Source organism: Brachycentrus maculatus, unplaced genomic scaffold, assembly GCF_059751285.1.
Source record: "Brachycentrus maculatus isolate JH-2025_06_01 unplaced genomic scaffold, ASM5975128v1 h1tg000573l, whole genome shotgun sequence".
Taxonomy (NCBI): Eukaryota; Metazoa; Arthropoda; class Insecta; order Trichoptera; family Brachycentridae; genus Brachycentrus; species Brachycentrus maculatus.
This window is the reverse complement of record NW_028281313.1, coordinates 208,165-216,455: the sequence shown is the minus strand read 5'-3', so window position 1 is coordinate 216,455 and position 8,291 is coordinate 208,165. Positions and strand designations below refer to the sequence as shown.

The following is an 8,291-nucleotide window of genomic DNA, read 5'->3' as shown; positions in this document are numbered from 1 at the left end:
AGGTTTCCAAATTGGTTCATATATAAAGAACTTTCAAGAATTTGAGTAGTGTGGTTGTCAATAATGGGTAGAATTGGTGAATGTTACACGTGTGTAAAGTGATCACTTAAACCAGCCTATGACGGTCGTCAGCCCCGTAAATGCCCAGACTTCCATATTCTTCTTCATCTTTGATGAGATGTTAAAAAATAATAATTATTATAGTAGTTTAAGTTGGAATATTTAGTGTTTTTTTTAGAAGTCCTTTATTCCAATATATTCCTATATAAGTATATTCCAATATATATTATACGAGAAACTCATACATATTCCAAATATTAAACGAGAATCTGATACATATTTTAAGTGAATTAATAAAAAATAAAAAATTAATTGAAATGACAAAAAGTTGTTCCAACAAATAATACAATTGAAAAAAATATAATTACGTACTTCGTGGATTACCTTGTTTTTGACTCAATTCCACATATTTATCTAATAAAGCATTTATAAAAACTAAATCGAAACAATTAGACATTTATTATGAATTAATCTTAGTTTTAAAATACGGACTATTTATTTATAAAATACATGTTTCAATAAAAATATTTGATAACAAAGCCTCGGGAAAGCTCTTACGTTGTCCACCCAAAAATATTTCGTAGCGATGGTAATATTCGAGATAAACCAAAAGGACTGAAAGGTCTAGAAGGTATTTTAGCGACATAATAAAGCTGCGATGCTGGGTTATTTATTACAAGTCATAACTTTTTGAAAAGATTGAATTTTGACTACTATTTCGACGAGATTTGCTCCCGCCCGAAGTACGGCTAGGAGATGGTAGGTACATCGTTTGACATTGGCCTCCAAAATACAGAGGGCGGTATACCTATGGAACTGTTCGAAGTTCTCGCTTGCCGCCTAAATTAAAATACAGAATTACTCACGAGTGTTTCCTCTGTCCTAGTAGCACTTCGTTTATTCACTTATCGCGATATTTAATCCCATATTTGACAATTCATCGCGGCGACACGAAAAGACACAATCGCCGAACCACCTACCGCGGAACTCGGCGGACCTCGCTTCCGTTCGGCTTCGCTCGGCTCCGTCCGCCTGCGCTCGGCTCTCGCGGCTCGGTACGGCCACACGGCCAGGCTCGCCAACGAAACGCCTTTCGCCTCTGTACGGGAAAATCACAAAGGAAAAAATAAATTACCCATGCAGACATTACTGCAATAATTTGTACGTGCAAGTTTATATAGATTTAAACTATTCCGATGTAAAATATACATTTCGATATTTTGGTTTTCGAAGTTTATATTTTCCTTAGTAAATGTCACAATTCGTTTACGTGTCTATTAAACCATTTTTTTAATGTCACCTTTGTAAACATGAAAGGGAGAATTTTATTGCCATGTTTGTTTTCTTCTTAATAATAATTTAAAAAAAACAAAATAAATTTTGGAAGTTTTGTCATGTAAATAAATGGTAAAAATTTGATCAAATTCATTACAATTTAATTATGGTATCAATTAAATTTAAATCGTAAATTAATATTTAACGATTCTTACTGTTGTCAAAGTAGTAGAGGAATCCTGAACCCCTTCGGAGACATGGAACAGATCAATATCCAAAGCGATATTGTTCAGATAGCTATAACTCTCCCACGGCATGACCATCGGCAGGTTGGTTATTTATATTCGAATGTGAAACAATCTATGTTGACGCTGTCTGATGATAATAATCAGAACCACACAAATCAACGATGCGCAGGAGACATAAAATACACATTTATTCTAATTTCTAAACAATTGTTGCCAAGCATAGCCCGGAGAAACCGGGTTAGGTAGGGTCCAGGATAATGCCAGTCCTATCTCGCGTAGAAACTACTTATAGACTTTCTCCACCGTCATGAGACTAAGGGTCTCGAAACCGCTCCTAGTGTTCTTAGCGCGTGGGCATATTCGAAAACCCGGGCAGTACCCACAACGAGTCATAACATTCTCAATGCATTACCACAAACCGCCTCTGTGTGATCGTGAAATGTCAGAGTGATCAAAAACCCCTAGATCTTTTTGATTCGAGCTTCGTATCACATTATAGTCGTTCTTTTTGTAGAGATAAAATAAAATAAAAATATTTTACAATGCTTTTGTCAGGGTCTATCCGAGAGGCAGGTGGTAAGGCGATAACTAAGGACTGTGAGACCAAATTGAGCCGCCGTTTTTTTGTTATTAGGAAAAAAACATATTAAAAAAGGAAAAATCCTCTAAGATTATATTTCAAAGATTTATTTGCATGTAGGAAAGTAAAGACGAGGAAGGTTGTTATGAAGAATACATCCAGACTCATTGAAAACCCAGACCAATTGAAAACAAATATTTCTTGAATTAAATTTTAAACTGGTGGAAATCGAACCCGCGATGCGAGATTCACACCACAGCATTTACCTTACTGCACAACGGCACCTGCCACTCGCACTCCTGTGAATCTTCCTTGGTTAGTTTAAAAGGGCGCAAATTTTAGTTCTCGCCCGGGCCGCTGAATTTTCTTGAACCGGCTCTGGCGTTTATCGTTATTTTTGACAAGGTAGGTTTAAAAAACAACATCGTACAGCAAGTCGTACATACCCAAGAATAAAAAAAATATGATTATACTTTTTGACATTTTTTGTTGATAAATTGCACGTTAAAAAATCATCAACTGAGGTTGTTTATTGTATTATTACTGTGAGAAAAAAACGACTTTTGTAAATTAAAAAAAAAAAACATTTCCCTATATCTTTCGGAAAATTCTCAAAGTTAAGAGAACGCTTTTCTTTTTTTTTTACAGTTAATGTTGGAAAAATAGCACAGATGTCTCCATTTTAATGCAGCGGAGACGTAAACCATTTTATAATATAATTCAATAAACTGCCGCAAGATACCTCTTGGTTCATAGACGAACACGATTGATTAAACTTTCAAGCAAGACAATTTTCCATATGGCACGAATTTTTTGTATGTATGTATGTTTGTATGCATAAAAACATACATATAAATAAATATTCAAATAGGATAAATAAATAAGAAGACTGATTTCTTCTTATTTTAAGCAGAAACTTAATTTTTTAATTAAGTTTCTGCTTAATAAAAAGCTTCTTTACATCTCACCAATAGATGTCTCCAGTGAAGTTCTAGTGATTCAAGAACAAGGTTTCTAAATTGGTTCATATATACAGAACTTCCAAGAATTTGAGTAGTGTGGTTGTCAATAATGGGTAGAATTGGTGAATGTTACACGTGTGTGAAGTGATCACTTAAACCAGCCTATGACGGTCGTCAGCCCCGTAAATGCCCAGACTTCCATAACCTTCTTCATCTTTGATGAGATGTCAAAAATAATATGAAAATAACTGCTGTAATTGGAGATAATCCAGATTTTGTGAACAAGTATTTGGACACCCTCAAAATGTTGTGATTGTAAATCACGGACGCATAAAAAAGGAAATATTTATATCAATGTTAAAAAAATATATGTTTTTATATGTGTATATATATATATATATATATATATATATATATATATATATATATGTATATATATATATATATATATATATATATATATATATATATATATATATATATATATATATATATATATATATATATATATATATATATATATATATATATATATATATATATATATATATTTTATGTTATAGGTTAGGAACCAATTAAATTAGGTAAATGCTTATAAATTTGCTTATTATTTATTTAAATTAATAATATGTGATAAATAACATGTAAATATGCCCTTTTCAAATGCATTTATACAAAACATATGGATATTAAGGATGGTGTACGAAACTTCTGAATGTAGCTTTCCTGAGTTTTGGCTTTTCCACAGTGCCATTGTCAGCCGGTGGTAGAATGACTGCCAGTACAGCTATAGTCACCACACACAGCACCACCGACATGATCAGTCCAATTATACGAAGCACCATTAATTTACAGTTATCTAGAAAATGGTGTAAAACATTAATCAAATCAAATAAATAAAGAGTTTATGTTAACGTATGTTTTTAGTGTATGTTTCACACAAGGCCCAGTATTCGTTAAGTCGCAATTTAATTTTCTCTAAATTCAGTTAACAGTTTACGTAATAAAATTTTTCTTAAATCGCCGTTTTTGCATTGATAAAATAAGATTTTCTTCGAAACAATTATATGGTTTTGAAAAGAAAAGAGTTAGATATATGGTATTGAAAGGTAAGAAGTTAAATGAATGCGAATGGATAACGAGAGAATGACTAAGAAAATATATGTGGCGAATGTGAGAGGGAAAACAGAACGTGGACGACCGAAAAAGACTTGGCACGATCAGATCAATCAGAACCTAAAATCTGGCGGTGTTAAAAGTCTGTGTAATCGGAGGACATGTATGACTAGATTGTATGGATGTGAAGAAGGCGAGGGGTGTATGTCGGGACAGAAGAGTGTGGCGTTCCATCCTCTCTGCCTACCCCTGCGGGGAAACGGCGTGATGGTAGTAGTAGTAGTAGTAGTAGTAAGTTTAAAAAAAAGTAAAAAAAATATTTCCATATATATTCTAAAAAACAAAAAATATCCCATACACATTGATTAAAATATTCGGGCGTGAACAGACATGTGACCTCTCCGGTGGCCTCCGGTGGAATGAATTTTGTGTTAGCGAATATCCCTTTAAGACTGGAACTAAACGAATATTAAAAATTGAGTAAGTTTTCGATAAAAAAATATTAGAACAAAATATCTTCGTACTCAAATAACCCTATTTTTATTATTATAGTGAAGTACACTTAATATACTGTCGATTTATTAGCGGTAATAATGGACACTAAAAATTATTTGAAGATTAATGGCTTATGACTTTATTGTGATGACCTTTATTATATATAGATAAAACCACTTCAAAGGTCGATCTCCGGACGTACTCGCTAATATGCACGAGTGCATACACATTAGCGAGGATTTGCGTAGATGTCTCTATATTATACTTTACTAGCATTCTTAGAATTTTTCATACATAAGTATTGTACTACGACGTTGAAGTATATTGTACGTATGTCGGTCGTAGTTGCGGTCAACTCGGTAGTCGAGAAAAAGCAACCCCTACGCGACCGCCCTGCCTGTGGATATAATGACGTCTAAATAAAATGGCTAAGTTGTGATATTAAGATTACACAATGCAAAAAAATTATGTTCGAGTCACAATCTTCAGATGATTTCGGTCAGTGTCTGAATATGACTGTTTCAGGACAATTTTCCCTAAATGGTGAACAAACCGTACTATTAAAAAAACGACTATAAAAATTGGAATAATAATTATGGTACCTGTAATTTTTTTTATCTTCCGTCCCAGAACATATCGTAGCGTTCGTCTTTAGATTTTTAGAGAATTAATAAAATATTTCACTGTCTTTCACCGTTATTTTGTATAACCTGAACAAGTCCGTGTTTGAACCGCCATCGAACCTCCTAGATTGTCAATAATTTGCAATGGTATCGGTGTTTAGCTGTTTTTTAAATGACTTGACAATGAAACATCAGCAGATGACATAGTATTACGTCTAAGATTTTGTTGACGTATTATGCAGATATCTTTTGTTTGATATTGTACTTCGTACGTAGATAACCAACGTAATATTTTTCTTGTAAGAACTTTAGTGCTATTATCTACAGGTACCTACGTAATTAGTTTTAAAAATGTATGACAACGCAGTATTTTTAAAAACTAATGCTTTAACTTTTTTTATCCCAGATGTAGTCTAGAGTCTAGTAATAATATAAATATTATTAAAGTAGTGTTTTACTGTTTTAGTTTTTGATTTTTGACATTATTTACTAAATTACTAAATTAACTAAATCGCCTTTACAATGGTGGCTGAAACGCTGGCTATAAAAGTAATGACACGCAACAGCATAGCACCCGAAAACCTAATTACGAACGGATGTGAAAATCTACGAAATTTAATCATTTTGTTGACCATTCCGGAAATAAAATAAAAAGATGTTAAATTTAAAAAAAGGGCATATTTCATCATTATAAAAAAAATATCCATTCAATAACAAAACAGATTAATTATTTTTCTTTGAAAACAAACAAAGAAATCATTCGCAACATTTCGAGTATGTCCAAATACATGTCCACAAATTTAGATTTCTCCATTTAGGAGTTATGTTAACAATATGAGATATCAACATAGATGAAGAAGAATATGGAAGTCTGGGAATTTACTAAGCGTGTTGCTGTTCTGTTATAGGCTGGTCAAATGATCACTTTACACACGTATAATATTCACTATTCTACCCATGATTGACAACCACACTATTTTTATTTTTGGAACTCCTGCATACATATATCATAAATCTCGAGACGCTATATTGTATGTATACTGTAGTTCCATAGATAACGGTAATGTATGCGGCTACAACATTAAGCGTGATTATAAATATTCCTTTCGTTATACCTATCCATTTTTGTACATTGTTTACACACACACATATATTTATTGATGTGTATATATATATAAAATTATAAATGTTTATATATACATACATACATACATATAAATGTCTTCTCCTTCTTCTTGGTGTAGGCCTTGTGGCTTGTTTTTAAGAGGGATTAGCCTCCTGCGATGTCGATTTCCAGTTATCGATCCATCTCTTTGGTGGTCTGCCCGGGAGTCGTCTACAATGGGGTTTGCCGTACAGTGCGATGTGGGGGAGTGGGATGGTTCCATTCTCCTCATATACATATAAAAGTACAACATATTATTCATAGTTCAAATGGGTGTGGAGTGGACCAAAAATACAGGGTGATGCAAATTTCATTGTGACAGAGACTTCATCCAAGAACATTATTATATGTCATGACCTATGAACACACTCACTACTCAAACGTGATATATTCAAAGTTTCTCATGAAAGAGCACCTTAAATAAGACATTATAAATGGCGATATAAGAATGTGATTATTGGTTGAGTTTATGGATGGTATTTAAGGATCGATATTTAATACATGGTAAACAAAAATATTCTATAAATACCTGCATCAAAAATACATTCAATAAAGACATTGGCATTCAATAAAGACAGTGGAAAGAAAGCTAAATAAAAAACTATGTAAATAATTAACTGAACTATTTTTTAAATGCATAATTAACTGAACAAACACATAGAGAAAGTGTAGAAACTGTTATATTATTTTTTGACATCTCACCGAAGATGAAGAAGAATATAGAAGTCTGGGAATTTACGGGGCTGACGGCCGTCATAGACTGGTTTAAGTAATGTTCATCACTTTACACACGTGTAACATTCACCAATTTTACCCATTATTGACAACCACACTACTCAAATTCTTGGATGTTCTATAGATATGAATCAATTTTGAAACATTGTTCTTGAATCACTAGAACTTCACTAACTTCATATTTGATGAGATGTCAAAAAATAATATGAAAAATAACTCCTGTAATTGGAGATAATCCAGATTTGTTAAGTATTTGGACACACTCAAAATGTTGTAAAACTATTACATTTATTAAACTATCTTCTCATTTTTTGAATATTGAAAGCATTAACTTTGTGGATCATATTGATATATTATTTCGAGAAATAAAAATACTTTGTGTTTTGATCCACTCACATTTTTATTAACCAACTAGTTTCGGTAACAACCTGTTGCCCTCTTCAGTCATAAATTAAACCCTGGAGAGGGCAACAGGTTGTCGCCGAAACTAGATGGTTAATAAAAATGTGAGTGGATCAAAACACAAAGTATTTTTATTTCTCGAAATAATATATCTTCTCATTGTTGGAAATTTAATCAAAATTACTAATTTCTTGCTACTCGTAACTCGGAGAAACTCGAATCTTTAATTTTCAATAAAATAAACAGAACTACTATGTCTTTTATGCTCGCCTCCGTAGCGTAATGGTCAGCACGCTCGGCTACCGTTCTGGAACTCCCGGGTTCGATTTCCAGGGGGGTCAAATAAATATAAGTGATTTTTACACTCAAATATTTATTCAATATTACCCTGGACAATACCTAAAGCGGAGGAGTGATTACCTTTACTTCATGCGTTAACAACGATCAAAATAACACTGCGTTTATAAGATGCAGAGCCCTATGAACCATTGGGGTGAGGATAAGGGTTTGAAGACTAATCAATTTGTAAGGTTCCTTTAGCGATTCGGTTGGTGAATATTTTGTATATCACCCCCGGGTATGGTATGGTGCCTCCGTGTTGAGGTTAATTTCGTAATAATATTATTTTGG

At 33.0% G+C, this 8,291-nt stretch overlaps 1 long non-coding RNA gene across 1 annotated transcript; it reads right to left on the bottom strand.

Moving 5' to 3' along the window:
- Positions 1 to 3,720: 3,720 nt before the first annotated feature.
- Positions 3,721 to 5,495, bottom strand: LOC148301350 (uncharacterized). The gene is made up of 2 exons (XR_015838804.1): positions 5,339 to 5,495; positions 3,721 to 3,984 (listed from the first exon to the last, which is right to left on the bottom strand). It is a non-coding gene; the product is annotated as an uncharacterized LOC148301350 (long non-coding RNA).
- Positions 5,496 to 8,291: the final 2,796 nt, after the last annotated feature.